Source organism: Tympanuchus pallidicinctus, unplaced genomic scaffold (assembly GCF_026119805.1).
Source record: "Tympanuchus pallidicinctus isolate F22 unplaced genomic scaffold, pur_lepc_1.0 scaffold3, whole genome shotgun sequence".
NCBI classification, from domain to species: domain Eukaryota; kingdom Metazoa; phylum Chordata; class Aves; order Galliformes; family Phasianidae; genus Tympanuchus; species Tympanuchus pallidicinctus.
This window is the reverse complement of record NW_026294747.1, coordinates 6,962,952-6,978,189: the sequence shown is the minus strand read 5'-3', so window position 1 is coordinate 6,978,189 and position 15,238 is coordinate 6,962,952. Positions and strand designations below refer to the sequence as shown.

The window sequence follows — 15,238 nt, the reverse complement described above, 5'->3', positions numbered from 1 at the left end:
TTATACGTTTATAAAAGGGAGAAAGTAATAGAGTGTTGAATCAAAATTGCTGCAACAATAGTTAGACATTTATTATTTATCAACAATGATGGTAAATAAAATTTTATTCAATGTTTTGATAAAGTTTCAGAAAAAAAAAAAAAAAAAAAAAGCAAGGAAATCCCCAACTGAAAAGTGTTGCTACTTAAAGAGGTAAAGATGTAGCCTTTAAGATTTCAAATTTAAAACATTTTATCACTAACATTAAAATATTTAGAATTTGCTATCTTTTCTTCAGTTTAGACACTTCTAGTCTCTGAAATACTAGTGAAATTCCATATATTTTAAAGAAGTAAAAAAACTGAAAGATCTATGGCCTTCATTATGCTCAAATCCAGATAAAAATACAAGTTCATCGCTGGCCTTCCACAAAAAAAAAAAAATAATAATTAACAAATATTGCAGAGAGCACTTGATTTTCTTAACTCTCGGGCCTTAATCTCATTTTCCTCCTTAGATTCTTCTTCCTGTTCTTGTTATGCTGCCAGATACTGGACTGCCAATTCTTCCAAGACTCCTATGGAGTTCCTATGGAGTCTCAGAATATTAATTTGTGTTTTTGGAGATACCAGGGCTGAAATCAATGGCTGTATAAGACCTCCTTTTCCCTTTCCTTTTCCCTTTCCCTTTTCCCCTCCCCTCCCCTTCTCTTCCCTTCCCTTCCTAGATCCATAGTTAAGTGCTAATACACGTAGTATATCTTGGACATATTTTTGAATACAGTAAAAAATAAACATGTAAAATAGTATCTCCAAACTATATTACAAAAACCCATGCTCCAAAGACTCAGTTAAGTGTCTCCCTTGATATCTCTAATTGGGGTTGTGAATCATGTTTCAGAGAAAACATAACTAAAACATCAAGGAAATAATTTGGCAGGCTACTTCTGAACTTTTAAAAATCTGCTGTTATTCCAGAGACATTATCAGTGACTGTTTGAAGGGTGGGAAAAAAAAACTAGCAGGATTTGGGCTATCATTTGAGAAAATAGACTCCTTTTTGCATGTAACTAGGTATCTAGATTAAAAAAAAGAAGGAGGAGGAAAAGTTGCAGATTCTAAAGTGAAACCACTGATAAAAAGCCCTGTTATTTCTTAGGTAGATTTGGTTTAATGAAGAACATAACCCCTATGCTCCTTGATACAAAGTCAAAAATCTCAGCTAGGAAAGTGGTTATTTTCCTAGCATTCAAATTTAATACGGTAGTGAAAATCAGTGCGTTGAGATACAGGCTAGTTGTTCCAACAGTCTGTTAATAATCACAGTTTTCAGTGCAATCACCAATAGCAGGCTCTTCTCCCATTTCTACATCATAATTTGAAACCAGATATAAGTCCAAGTTTTGATGTGTAAGCATAGTGAGACCATTCACTATTATATAGTTAAGGAGGCAGCTAAGTTCCTAATTAAGGCATAATTTACTGCCTTCTTTAAAAACAACCTAAATTCAGAAAATGAATCGTATCAGCAATTGATTGGCTGAGGAAATGCTTTTGCTATGGAAATAGAAGCGTATGTGCACAGTGCCCTGGGCAGAGGACATGATGGAGCTGGTCTTTCTAGCAGATTCCACAGTCTATGGTATCATCTCAGATTCAAGTGTTTCTTCAAGAATGATCCTTTATGGAAAAAAACCACTCTACCTGTGCCTAACCTGTGCACTAAGCTTTACCTCTACTTTCTGCAATATATAAACACATGCTGGAAGAGTGATGAAGGCTCCTTCCTGGTGATTGGAAAAGAGCTCACTTCACACTAAGATTCAACTTGTGATTTCTAAGCTCTTTGGTGATAATCTTTGTACCCTTGTTACAACCTGTTAAGGTTGTAACAGTTAGTTATAAAATGCCTTATTAAACTACACAGAGAATTTTCCTGCATTGAACTTAAAGATGAAATTTATTTTAAAGAATGCAGCAGAACAGGATTGGTATACATTATCATATGCTGAAAACCAGAATTTGATCAACCAGATGCTGTTATTTCCTTTAATATCTCATTAATAGAAACAATTCAAAACAATCATTTACTGGGAAATATGACATATGGCCTGCTAAGCTGCTTTCCTACAGAAATAACAAAAGATCATTACTCTTGGCATCAGGCCCTACAACAGTTACTGGGCTCATTAAGGCAGACAGTGTGTGACTGAATGCAACAGGAAGATGATTTCTACAGGTGGGTAGAAACAACAATGAAAACTACGAAGACTTGTGAGAAAGAAGTAGTCAAGGAGATTTCTCCACCTCCAAAACTTCTGTGCACTAAACCAAATCTGAACAGTAGAATGGTTGCTAAAAGATGATAGAATGATAGAGTCATTTGTGTTGGAATGGACTTTTAAAGGCCATCTAGTCCAACTCCAGGCTTGAGGAGAAGTGGCTGAAAAGCTGCCTGATGGAAAGAGACCTTGGTGTACTGATGGACAGTTGGCTGAATATGAGCCACCAGTGTGCCCAGGTGGCCAAGAAGGCATCTTGGCTTGTATTGGTAATGGTGTGGTGAGCAGGTCTAGGGAAGTCATCCTGCCCTTGCACTCAGCACTGGTGAGGCCTCACCTTCAGTACTGTGTTCAGTTTTGGGCACCGCAGTACAGGAAGGACACTGAGATGCCAGAGCAGGTCCAAACAAGGGCAGCAAGGCTCGTGAAGGGCTTGGAGAATGTGCCCTATGAGGAGAGACTGAAGGAGCTGGGGCTATGTAGTCTGGGGAAAAGGAGACCGAGGGGAGACTTTACTGCTCTCTTCCAATATCTGAAAGGTGCTTACAGCAAGAGTGGGGCTGGTCTCTTCTCACTGGTGACAGGTGACAGGATGAGAGGAAATGGCCTGAAGTTGTGTCAGGGTAAGTTTAGGTTGGATATTAGAAAAAAGTTCTTCACAGAAAGGGTAGTTAAGCACTGGAATAGGCTCCCCAGGGAGATGGTTGAGTCACCATCACTGGATGTGCTTAAAAACTGTTTGGATGTGGTGCTCAGGGACATGATGTAGCGGAGGGCTGTTAGTTAGGGCAGTATGGTTAGGCTGCAGCTGGGCTGGCTGATCTTTACTGTCCTTTCCAATCTGAACAATTCTATAATTTTATGAACAGGGACACCACAGTGAGGCCAGGTTGCTCAGAGTCCCAACCAGTCTGATTGTGAGTGTACCTGGGGACTGGGCTTCTACCATATCTCTGGGCAACAGGTGCCAGTGCCACACCACCCGCACTTTAAAGAAACTTCTTTTATATCCAGTATAAAATATGCATTTTTAGTCTTTTTCTTTCATAGTATTTATTTCGGTCTGGCTAATACTCCTCACTTACGCTATCGTGCTGAATCCGAACGTTCTGACCCGACCGGCAAGCCTGTGTCCAGCAGGTGCCACCTGCTGACCGCGTTTAGTCACAGCTAGGCGGAAACCATCCCTGAGGGCTGCCCTTGGGACGAGCTCACAGTGCGATTACCGCAGCCCAAGCTTCTGCGGGGTGGTGCGTTTGTAAAGGTAAACCAAATGAAGGCGTGGCACCACAAGACGGGAAAAGTTGGGGCAATTACAGTGTGGCAACGCTAATCGGATGTAACAACAAAGCCACCACGCTTGGGCCACGTTTGCATTTGAGAGCAGCCTTGCTGCGATTACTTTCTTGCAACACATCCGCTCCGCACGCCAGCACTGTTGTGAGGATGGTCTAAATTTAGCCGCGCAGCGCCGCGTTAGATGGCCGCGCGATGTTCCACTGCTGACCTTCTCCTGCAGAATAACGCTATCGCACGGCACGACCCCGGGGGTGCGTGCGCACTTACGGCAGCGCTGCGCACGCCGCCCCACGAGGGCTCCCCGGGGTCCGCGTGCGCCGTGCAGCGCCGCAGAGGTTCACGCGGAAGCAGCGGAGCGGGCGCAGGGCTGAGAAGAGCGGGATCGTAACGCCCTCGTCTCGCCCCTGAGGCCGGGGAGACCCGCACGGTGACGACGCGGCGCTGAGCACGCCGCCCTGAGGCGAAGTCAGGGCGAGAGCGATGTAGACAGGCGGGAAAGTCTCGGCGCGATGAGGCGGCTCCACCAGCCTCTCGCCACCGACGGCTGTGGCGGCCACCAGCGCCACATCCGGGACTCCTTGCCTGCCGCCGGTGGGCGGAATCAAAACTCCCGGCCGCCTCTCCGATTGGCTGTCACGCCGTGAGGGCCCGCGGATTAGCTGCCGCTCAGGAGGGCGGGCGTCGCCCCGTTTCCGGCCGCCCATTGGACGAGGCCGTCCGGGAGCTGCTCTCCCGTTGGCGGGCGGGCGCGTCCGGTCCGGGGCCGGAGGAGGGTGCCATTGGCTGGAAAGTAGGTTAGTGGTGCGCCGTTGGGTGGCAAGCCAGGCGGAAAGTAGGTCAGGGACGGGGGCTGCCTGCGGCGGGTGCCGCTCCGAGCGCGCCGCGACGTTGCCGAGGGACGGCGACCCCCTCCCCCCCTCCCACCCCGGGTGCGGCGCGGCGAGGGGGCGCGCGGCGCTGGCGGTGAGCGGCGGCAGCGGGCGGTGGGCGGCCGCTGGGGGGGGGGGGAGCGCTAACAGGCGGCCCCGGGCGGGCTAGGGGAGAGGTTTCCTGGGGCGAGCGGGCCGGGCTGGGGGCTGTACCCGCCGGGCGAGCGCTGCGGGTAGAGCGGGCCGCCCTGATGGGAGCTGGAGGCGGCGGGGTGGCAGTCGGCCCCAGGGCAGATCCGGGCCGGGAAGGAGGGAGGGGAGGCATGGTGCCCTTCCCCGCCCGGATCCCTCCGCCTGCCCTCGTGCCCTGGGGTCTCGCTGCAAACCCGGCGCCCTGCGGCAAAGCGGGGCCCCAGGAACGCGCTGCCGAAGACCCGAGCGATGGCGGTACCCGCGGGCTCCTTGTGCTCGGGGCAGGCCGGTCGCACCGCGCGGGCTCGGGGCAGCTGCGGGACGGCTCTGCGCTGCCCGCCGAAAAGCCGCGCTCTGCTCGGACCGCAGATGCCGGGAACGTCTTCCCGAGATCGCGGTTGTGTGTGTATCTATGGAATCGGGCTGCCTTCTCAGCAGTTGAGGTTTCTGTTACTCCAGTGCTTCAATGGTGACAGTTCTGGAAAGGGTTTGACGCTCCGAAATAACGGTGAGGAAACAAGTGGGTGTGCTTGTGTGCTTCTGAGGAGAAGATGCCCGTCGTGACTTCTAAATATTTGTTTGGTCTCTTTGGTGAAAAGGCTCAACTGCTGACACTGCTCACGTTTTTAAACGATTACTGAATCAAATCTTTGTAAAAGGCTCTAAGTAGAATTTTATTTTCCAAACCTTGGTCTGCAGGCATTCAGATTGAAATTTCATTACAGTTTCTTTCCAGTAGGTTCAATCAAGCGCCCATCCATACCTGTTTGGTTCTCTTTTACTAGCAAGAATTCTAGAGGGGAGCAGCTGGTAGTGCCCAGGCTGTAGCTGTTTGCAGGGGAGGAAGGAAGGCTGGTTGGTTTCCATTGGCTGGTGCTGGTTCTGTGCTCAGCGTCCTGCAGACTGCTGAAGTTAAACTCTGCCCCCAAAGAATGTGTGCATGTTATGTTCTAGGGATATGCAAATAGCTCTTTCAACTGGCAGTAGCTGGAGGGCTCTCACCTGGATATTTTAAACCATATTCACCTATAGGAGAAAACCTTTAGTACTTCTGAGCTTTTTGGGCTGGTGCTTCTTGTGGCCATTTGTGATTCTATGTCTCCCATGTGGAAATGGACTGTGAAATAACAGTAGAATCCGGTGCTGTTTCATGGAGCATTGCATCCAAGTCTGAGGCCCTCAGTGCAGGAAAGATGTGGAGCTTTTAGAGAAGGTCCGGAAGAGGGCTGCCAGGATGGTCCAAGGGCTGGAGCACCTCTCCTACAAAGGCTGAAGGAGCTGAACTTGGTCAGTCTGGAGAAGAGAAGACCTCACTCTGGCCTTCCAATATCTAAAGGAAGCTTATTAACAGGAGGGAAAACAACTTTTAATACAGGTAGATGGTAATCAGCCAAGGGAGAATGGTTTTAAACTAAAGGTTTTAAACTAAACTAAAGGTTTTAAACCATTTAAACCATATTTTAAATGGTTTAAACTAAAGGGAAGATTTACATAAGATATCAAGGGAAGTTTTTTACTGAGAGGAGGCTGGGGTGCTGGAACAGGCTGCCCACAGGCTGTGGATGCTCTGTCCCTGGAGGTGTTCAGGTTGGACGAGGCCCTGAGCAGACTGATCTCATGCTTGTTGTAGTGGTTGGCAACCTTCCACGGGGGTTGGAACTTGATCCTTGAGGTTCCTTCTAGACCAAGCCATTCTGTGCAGTTATTATTCTGTTCTTTTTCATATTGCGCATGTCCGTAGTCTATTCTCATTATAACTGTGGTGGATGGAGCAGAGAGGACTCTGCATCTGTGCAAGGGATACCTTGGGGTGCTTCCTCTACAGTTACCGGACAAACTTAAGAAAAGATGCCTTGTGTTCCTGCTGGGACTGCTGTATGGTACAGGAGTGTCAGTAAATCTCCTACCTGCTGTTGGGTTTTCACAAAGACAAGGCTAAGGAGGGCCTGCTGCCAGGGCACTGCCACTGCTAGCCACCAAGAAACGTGCTGTGCTTGGGGACCATTTGCAAGGGGGATATTAGGATGGTGATATTTGTAGGGCCAGCTTATTTAAGGTTTCTTTTCCCACCAAATACCTACTCTCAAGGATTTTATGAGGAGACCGGAAAAGGGAACAAATGAACATTCATTGGATTCACTTGGCAGAGCTTTGTTTCATGCAGTCCTCATCGCTATCCAAGGCTGTGATATCAAAGATGAGACCTAATACGATAGCTGCAGCCTGTGTGATACAAATGAGTAAAACCATTTCTAAAAGCAAATTGCAATCAAGCAAACTGGAAAGGCATAGAGACATGTAGGCTAATTAGTTTAGGTAATACATAAGCACTGTTTCACACTTGACCAGTATTTTCTTTCCAGCACGGAGCTGGTTGTCTGTGTGCTAATGGTTTGACAGGAATGCAGGAAAACTGGAAGGAATAAATTTGTTAGGCCAAAACACTGAGTTTGGTGGATCCCTCAGAGGCTTTCTTTAGTTACAGAACTTGTATGCTTTTGACTTTTAACCTCTATTCTCAGTTATCATCAGTTTTGCCATTCTGAAAGAGTAGAAAAGAAGTGAAAAGCTTCTAGTTGTATCTTTCACTGTAAGCAAGTGCAGAGTTCTCTGAAAAGCTGAGGACAATTGTCTTCTTCAGAAAACATGTAAAGGTGTATGCTAATGATAAAGGATCACACTAAATACATATTTTTAAGGTTGTGTACCTTCCTTGTTTGCAGTCAGATTACAAAACAAGGAATACTTAAAGTTTCAGTACTTAATAACCTTACATGCAGTTTGAAACTTTCACCTTGTTATTATTCATAGAAAACTTGAGACTAAAATAATTTAGATGAACGCAATACTGAACTTGGTGAACTGGGCATTGGCCTTTACAGTTAGTTTCTGAAATCTCTGATCAATTCTGTGGAAGTCAGAGTCTGTGTTTTGGAGGTACATAAAGAAGCAAATAAGTAGTTGTTGCAGCTTTAAAAGCATTAGAGAAGCTTCTGGTGTGGGTTTTTCAGTGTTTGTAAGGGATGCTGTTGGTTTAAGTTTAGGTAGTGAAAACATGGAGCAGAGGTATGCTCTGGTTTTCTTGCACTATATTCACAAATATACTCCAGGTATAGCTGAACAAAATGCAAGGTGATCTCTTGCACAGTTTAAGCAGCAGCAAAACAAACTGAGAAGTCTGTGTATAAATTCTGTATGCTCCTGTGGTTAATGTGTGTAACACACCAGACTGAAACAGAGCACAGAATGATGCATCTAATGACATGAAGTTATTTTTCCTTGGAAGAGTTAGTATGTTGAGTTATTTAGAAAGCCAATGTAAGTCTTGTGTCAAGTCTTATTATTTTTGGTGGCATGGAAGAAGCAAACTGTTTTGAATGTCTAATAGTTTTTATCAGCATTTAATCACTTTGCATATTGTCAAAAAACCTGTGCTATATATATTTGGTAGAACTTCATGCTGATCAAGATGGATAGCTCACTTGCATGAACTCCATCTTGTACCTGTGTTTGTTTTCTTTTTTTTTTTTTTTTTTTTTTTTTTTTTTAACCTCAGTTCTTTGGAAAAATGCAGTAAGGCTACTTAGCCAAGGCCCAGACTTCATCTCCTTGGAAACCTGATCTTTCACCAGATGTTGAGAAATGTAATTTCTTTTTTTAATCTGTTTAGCAGAAGAATGCAGATCAAAACAGCACCTTCTGGCTTTGGTAGTCTGTAATATTCATTATCTGAAAAATAGCCTGGCAGTTTAGTCTTTGTCCCATGGAAGATCAATGTTTTCTGTTGCATTAAATATTATTTTGAACTTATTTTAGCTGTTAGTAAAATTGTTGTTGTACTTGTGTAGTTTAATTCAAGAACTAACTGATAGTGCCTTCTCTGCTTGTATAGCAAAGAACTGTTTCTTAGCCCTTACATGCCTGCAAAAATTCACCTTTCTCTATGTTCAGTTCTGCAGTGCAGAAAGGTATTTCTTAGCCAGTGCATACAGAATTTGTAACCTTTTCAGTCTCCTGCCATTTGAGAAGCTGTTATTCAATGTCTCTGATGTCAGACACTCTTCTAGGTCAGCTGCTGGTGTCAGAACAGCTTGTGACCCTGAGCTGATGCCATGCTGTGGCTTTGTAGATTGGCCTTCTGTAGGAATGGTGCCAGTGGGCTACTTATAGAGCAAGAAATATCACTGGCAGGATTTGGAATGGTGAAACAACATGCCACATTTCTTGTGGTGTGAGATGCTTACATTCTCCACTCACTTAAAAAGAAACCCATCTACGTGAATGTCGGCATTTGAGGAAGATGGTTGTAGTTCTTATGTTTGTTTTGACAATATTTTCCTTACAAATGTTAGTAGGCTTACATTTTTCACAGATACAAGGCAATTCAGCAGCACCTTGGGAAGAGCAAACATACCACTGAATCCTCAGTGACTCTTACTTGGTGTGGCTGTGACAGAAATGTATCTCCCAGTGAGCAGTTGCTGTAGCACTAGGGAGGATATGTTTGGCCGTTCCTAAGCAGCATGTATTGGCATCATGTCTCTCGAAGCACTTTAATAGGAAAGCATTTTCTAGTAAGTCACATACACTTATGCAGATGGATCAGTTTGTCTTGTTATCTCAATGGAATCCATGTATTTTAAGGACTGCACGTGGTCCTGATAAAAGACTATCCTGAAAACCCTGAAGTTAGTCTTACTCATTTAAGGTTTGGGGGAGAATAAAATAAAACTATCAGAAGACTCAATTCAATATTATTCTTGGTTTGAAGTATTCTCTATCTTGGAAATTTCTACAGAGGTGGCTTTGCCTTTTCAACTTTGTCTTATACAAAACCAAGAAGATCTGAAGGAACTTGGTAGAATCCACCAAATAGTGCTGTACCGCAGAATAGTAATGGACAGAGTGTGGCTATACATCAAAAAGGCAGGAGAAAATAAACCTAATATAATTTCCTTTTTTTTTTTTTTATTTAATATTTTGTTTCTGTCTTCAGAACTTCTTTTGTTTCCTTGATCTGTTTTGTTTGTTTTGCTATGAATAGATTTTTTAGTATCGTATGCATTTTTCACAGACCTTTAAGAAATTCAGTACTTCCCTTGTAATTTGAAATAAAAATATGTATTAAAAAGTAATAATCTTGTATTCTTCATGTTGCATCTGTGTACTGTAGTTGTGTTGAGAGTGTAGCAGGACGGTTTTGGCTCAAGTTCTGTTTATATTTTTGCCGTTCGTTCGAGAGGTTTTGATAAGTATATTTTAAATCCTTCTGAGATTGGGGCTTTAAGTTGCAGTTTGACTCTTTTATATTAGTTGTAATATAACCTTTTGTAATGTGATAGAAGATGCAGCAGTGACAGCAGAGTAGCAAGGCCCTAGGCTGTGTAAGTGAGGATTTGCTCAAATTCAACAGCTGTGGGCTCAGAAATAAAGGAAAGAAGTTACTTACCTTCATAAGGCTTTGGGTACACAGGAATCACCAGCAATCTCCCATTGCCTCCACTGCCAACCCTTAAATGAGGTCTGGGAAGGAGTAGATCCTGACTCCATCCCTTCCAGTCACTGAGGTGCACTGTATGTAGCTGAGCTCCCCTGGGTTGGCCCTGCCTTCCCACCAGCTGCTCCATCACTGCTTCAAGCTGTGACTCAGCATTTCCATTCCACCTGTTAAAGTACTGTTTATTTTGCCCATAGTCTTGAATGGCCTCATCTCTCAGAGATGAAATCTACAATGAGAATATATTACAAAAAAAAAACAAAAAAAACAACAGATGTTAGCCTTTGAGGTTTGTGTTAGAATGCATTTTCTAACCTTGTTCGGCCAGTGTCAGGTTTTTCTGTTTGTGGTTTTAGAATGGATTACTTGGAAACAGGAATAACAGATTCACAGAATTGTAGGGGTTAGAAGGGACCTCAAGAGCTCATGGAGTCCAACCCCCCTGCTAAAGCAGGCACGCTACAACAGGTCGCACAGGTCAGCATACAGGCAGGTCTTGAATATCTCCATAGAAGGAGACTCTACCACCTCTCTGTGCAGCCTGTTCCAGCACTCTGGCACCCTTGCAGTAAAGAACTTCTTCCGCGTGTTTGCATGGAACTTTCTGTGTACAAGCTATAGGCTGTTACTCCTTGTTCTATTGCTACACAGCACCTGGAAGAGCCTGGCCTCATCCATTTGCCTCCCAACTTTCTTTAGATATTTATAAACATTTATTGAATCTCCTCTTAGTCTTCTTTTCCCCAGGCTGGACAGACCCAGGTTACTCAGCCTTTCCTCGTACAGGAAATGCTGCAGGTCCTTAATCATCTTTGTCATCCCCTGCAGGAATTCTCCTAGGAGATCCCTGTCTTTTTTGAACTGGGGAGGCCAGAACTGGACATAATATTCTAAATGTGGCCTCACCAGGGCAGAGTAGAGGGGGAGGATCACTTCCCTTGACCTGCTGGACACGCTCTGTAATGCACCTGAGGATCCATTGATCTTTTTGGCCACAAAGGTACACTGCTGACTTGTGGCCAACCTGTTGTCCGCAGAAACACCCAGCTCCTACTCTGCAGAGCTCCTCTCTGGCAGGTCGGCCCCTAATCTGTAGTGATGCATGCAGTTATTCATCCCCAGGAGCAGGACTCTGCACTTGCTCTAGTAGAACTTGATCAGGTTCCTTCCTTCCCAGTTCTCCAGTGTGTCAGCCTCTCTTCCCAGCTTTGTGTCATCAGCGAGCTTGCTTATCTGTTCCTCTGTTGCCTATTCCAATGTATTGTGTTGCCAAGCTGTCAAGCTGTGCCATGTAATCCTTGCATTTAGGTTTGAAATTGGCTTTTTATAAATTAAATTAATTCAATGAGTTAAAAAAAAAAAAAAAAAAAAGCCAATAGCAACACTGTGTTGTCAACAAACTTTAAGAACGTTTTTGTATTATACTCATATGACCCCAACCCAGAAACCAAGAAAACTAACTACCAGTGTATGTATGTTTGAAATCTTTCATGGACCTGTGTGGGAAATGCCACTGTTCAGTGCAGTTGAGCTTAATGATCCTTGTTGTGATCACCCTTCCAACATGGGATACTCTGTGATTCTGTGATCACCAGGATTGTGTTCAGTTACTTGCACAGTAAAAAAAAGTTAAAAACCTATGATCAGAGAAAAATTCTCAGCTTCTGGTGTCCAGCATTTAGCTCTGTAGGTCCTACAGGACAAGAATCCTTTGCCACGTCTGTAGACAGCTGGATGTACTTGTGCTGTTACTTTCACGATCATTTGAACTGGATTGCTATTGACAAAGGCAGTCCATCTCCTTCCCTGGCTAAGTTTTAATGCATTGGACCAGACTGCCCCGGGAAGTGATGGAATCAGCATCTCCAGAGATGTTCAAGGAGCATGTAGATGTGACACTGAGGGAAGAGGTTTAGTTGGTGTAGTGGTGATGAGTTGGCACTTGGACTAGATGATCATAGAGGTCTTTTCCAGCCTTGATGATTCTATGATTCTTTCTCCATACTTGCATTTTGTCCCTCTTCTCTGTGCTGGCATGCGTTTGAGCAAATATACTGGCTGGGGGAATCTGATTTGGCTCGAAGGTGGCTCCTCACCCCACCCAAAGACTGATCTGAGTTTACTCAGTTCATTGATACTGTACCTTGTGGCTTCAGAACCACTTGTGCCTTTGTAGGCTAGGAGATGGCACAGTTCTCCAAGTGAGTGGGCCTGAAGGTCAGGTGCGATGAGCGCTGACTATGAGGAGTGCTGTTTTATGTATGTTACACTACAACCTTGGTGTAAAAGAAGAGTAGCTATGACAGAATATTTTTTGCATTAAGCCATGTTGGTTCATCTCCTACATGAGATGGAATGTGTTATCAAAAAATCAGAAGTCTGGTTTTGATACTGATAACTAGAAGCCAGAAAAATGAAGAGGTTTTTACTTTTATCTCTGGAGCTAAGTGGTGGAGCCTTGCACTGCTCTGCCATTAAATAAATATTTTTGTAATGAGAAATAGTAATTCAGCTCAACCTCTGACTGTTTTGCCTTTCCCCTAACTGGCTCTCATTCTTCTGGGTTTTCAGATGAACAAATATAGAAATGTTTAAGATACACAAATCTCTCAGGAGCTCGTTCACCACAATCGCATGACTCTACCGGTGCTGAATACTTGCGTGTCCAAGTTGTTGTCAAACTGGTAATTTATTTAAAAATGACAGAGACCCAGCAACGTCTCTAGTTAGGCTTGCCAGGCAATCTGGAGGAAATGTAATATAGGAATGGGACTAAAACGAAGATGATTTTCTTTTCGTCCAAGATGATGCATGGTTTGGACCTCAGCACACTAACTGTACACACCTCTGTGCCCTTTGGGGATGGGGAGCTGTCTGCTTTGATAAAAAAATTTCTGGGGTGGCTGCTTAAGAATGATTCTCCAACTTGGCACAGATCTCGTCTTGCTATCACTTCATCTCTATACTCTGCTTTCTGGAAGCCACGCTCTCTAAAACTTCCTCAGGCTTCCATTTAAATAAATACTCTTAATGAAACTATGAAATAGCCCTGCAAAAGAATTACAAATTGAAAACCTGTTTTCTGTAGAGCTGTGATGTACACTTTTTAAATAAAGATTTACTACCATTTTTGAATTTAATTTTGAATGTAAATGGAAACTACAAAAAACTTTACGTCACGTCAGCAGGCAGTGAGAGAATCTGTGCCCACTACTTAAATTAGTGACTTTTTTTTTTTTTCATTCCTTGGGCATGTGAGCACTAGTAAACACCAAGTAGTGAACATCTCAGAAAGAAGCTGGGCCAAAAAAACCTGCCATTCAACAATAAAGGAAGGAAAAAATGCCAACAGATTAGAGACCTAACTAACACTGTAGAATACTGGAGACCTTCTCTCTCTGGGTGAACTGATCATTATCTACCCTTGCAAGACTTTTGAGGTTCCCTTAAACACTTGTTAACCTAGGAGAGTACCAGCTGCTTTTCAGGCAAAATAAATGTGCCTTTTGGAGCAGGATTCTCTCAGGCGAGAGTACTTGAGCCTCCATGAATTAATTTCTGGTGTGCTGAAAAACTTGTTTAATTGACTTGCTTTGGCACAGCTTTCAGATGCATACTTTTCACTTTTTTAAAACAAATAATCCATCATCTGACTTGTCTTCCTCTTTTAAGATATTTCTGTGGCTTACTAATTCTCTCTAGCCCTAAACATACTAGATTGATGGTGTTCCCTGGCAAACATGGACAAGTACTTGTTTCTGTTATTTGTGAGTGAAAACCATTCTGTTTTTCTGCTAACTTCTGTTTGGTGACTTCAAGAGGCGTGGTGACTGCTCTCTTAACTGGTCTCTGATTTTACTTAAACGTACATATATGTATTTTCTTCTCTGGAAGTTGCTTGTGTGTGGTTGTTCTGTCTCTTTTCTCTCAGTTCTGTGAGCACTTTGTTTCTGTTGGTGAATTCTGCGTGAAGATGTTTTGGAATGATGGTGTGGTGGCACCCAAGTCAGGGCATAATATTGGTGCAAGTTCTCAAGTGTGCCTGTAGAAGCAGCTGGCAAGTGAGTTTCAGAGATATCCAGGAAGCGGATGAAGATCTTTCAGGGAGGAACCTAAATGGACTAGCAGGTTTCTACTTCAGAAGAAACATTAGAGATAAATACATTTATTTTTCATTTCAAAGTGTAATTGCACGTTGTAGTGAAGCACCACATTTCTCTGCCTTCAGATAAAATGTAGCATATCCTTTTTAACTCCTCCCAGTGATCTAATTTAGCTGAGTCGTTTTTTTTTTTTTTTTTTTTGGTATGCAAGTTTCTCTTAAATCATCCTGAAGTTTCCACACATCTTTCCAAAAATGCACTCATCAGAATCATTTCCACATCTGATCTAATCACTGTCTTCCAGTCTTAAAAAAGTGTGGCCAATTAGTTCCTGCTGGCTGCCTCTATTGCTCTTTGCTTGTCTTTGTAGTTTTCATATTTCTACTTCGCAGTATGTAAACATCAGATATCTCAGTAGAATTATATTTTAACATTTTTACATATCATCCTAATACGGAGCAGTACTTCTTAAACCACTACTGTATAGTGTTTATACAGACTCTTTCAGGACTCTGCTCCTATGTAGAGGGATTTGTTTTAACTTGGATGTTGATAAAAAGAGTCTTCTATAAAAAGAGTAAACTTACTCAAAGCAGCATTTCACAAACAAAATAAGTACCGTTTTTCAGATTCTCCTTCATATCTCTATTACACTACGGGCTTTGTAGACCTATTCTTGCTGAACATCCATCTAGAAATTAAGCCTTGTATTCTCACATTCAGATCTTGGTCTGCAGTAGCAAGCACTGTATACCTTTGCTGGTTAGCTCGTCATCTCTTCTCCTGTGTACAATGCTGGTACTTGTTTGGCTCCCTGAATCATCTTACTGTGATGTATTCAAAATTACAGATTATCTTGGGGTTTTTTGAGAGGTTTAGTCTAAATCTCTTTTGGGGTTAGGTGAAAGGTGAAGCTAGGGGGTTAATATCTGTTGCAGTCACACTCTCAGTAACAAAGGTTGGAATGCTTAGATTTGCAACTTCTAATACAAAATGTAAGAGTTGTGTTGCATGAATC

The 15,238-nt window shown here is 43.4% G+C and overlaps 1 protein-coding gene across 5 annotated transcripts in view; it reads left to right on the top strand.

Annotated features, from left to right (window-relative positions):
* Nucleotides 1–4,334: 4,334 nt before the first annotated feature.
* Nucleotides 4,335–15,238, top strand: part of BMAL1 (basic helix-loop-helix ARNT like 1) — a 45,881-nt gene continuing 34,977 nt past the window's right edge. For 4 of the 5 annotated variants that reach the window (XM_052693276.1, XM_052693280.1, XM_052693279.1 and 1 more), the window contains exon 1: nt 4,404–4,522. The gene's annotated coding sequence lies outside the window, so the exon portion shown is untranslated. Of the gene's footprint in view, nt 4,354–4,403; nt 4,523–15,238 lie in introns of those variants that run through there. The other variant, XM_052693278.1, reaches the window with a different exon arrangement.